Below are 1,042 nucleotides of genomic sequence, written 5' to 3' on the forward strand. Positions count from 1 at the left end.
GTTTCCACATCTCTGTATGTATTAGAGCTATGTATATATCTAAGCGTTTCTATATCTCTGTATGTATTAGAGCTATGTATATATCTAAGCATTTCTATATCTATATGTAGCTCTGTATCTCCAGATGCATATAGAGATATAGATATCATAGGCATATGGTCTGGGAAGGTGGCTCAGTGGTAGAGCACTTGCCTTGCATGCCTGAAGCCCTGGGTTCGATTCCTCAGCACCACATTAGCAAAAAAGAAAAAGCTGGAAGTGGCGCCGTGACTCAAGTGGTAGAGCGCTAGCCTTGAGCTGAAGAGCTGAGGGACAGCGCCCAGGCCCAGAGTTCAAGCCCACGACTGGACCAAAAAAAAAAAAAAGATATGATAGGCATAACAGCCAATACCTATTTAAATGTTGGAAGTAAAAATCATTTGAAAAGTAGATTTTTTTTTTAAAGGCAAAATGGCCAGGCCTCGTGGCTCCCGCCCGTCATCCCAGCTACTCAGGAAGCTGAAATAGGAGGATCACGGTTCAAAGCCAGCTCCCGGCAGGAAAGCCCACGAGACTCTTCCCTCCAATGGGCCATCAGAAAACCAGAGGTGGCACTGTGGCTCAAGTAGTAGAGCGCCAGCCTTGAGCAAAAGAAGCTCAAGGACAGGGCCCTGGGTTCAAGCCCCAGGACCTGCACAAAACAATAACAACAACAAAAGTAACCTTTCACTCCTGTCAGTTCTTCTACTGAAACTTAGAAAACGTCCTTCAGTCAGGCATGTTGACTCACGCCTGTCACCCAGCTAGTCAGAGGCGGAGAGCTGAGGATCGCAGTTCAAAGCCAGCCTGGGCAGGAAAGGTGGTGAGACTCTGATCTCCAATGAACCACCAGAAAACTGGAAGTGGTGCTGTGGCTCAAGTGGTAGAGCGCCGGCCTTGAGCAAGAAGAAGGGGCTGGGCAGGTGGTTCAGTGGTAGAGCGCTTGCCTTGCATGCCTGAGGCCCTGGGTTCGATTCCTCAGCACCACATAAGCAAAAAGAAAAAAGCTGGAAGTGGCGCTGTG

General features: G+C 48.4%; 1 protein-coding gene across 1 annotated transcript in view; it reads left to right on the plus strand.

Moving 5' to 3' along the window:
- Tmem52b (transmembrane protein 52B) overlaps positions 1–1,042 on the plus strand; it is a 20,691-nt gene that overhangs the window by 13,865 nt on the left and 5,784 nt on the right. The window lies entirely within an intron of this gene.

The sequence above is a fragment of the Dipodomys ordii genome, unplaced genomic scaffold, assembly GCF_000151885.1.
Source record: "Dipodomys ordii isolate 6190 unplaced genomic scaffold, Dord_2.0 Scaffold266, whole genome shotgun sequence".
NCBI classification, from domain to species: Eukaryota; Metazoa; Chordata; class Mammalia; order Rodentia; family Heteromyidae; genus Dipodomys; species Dipodomys ordii.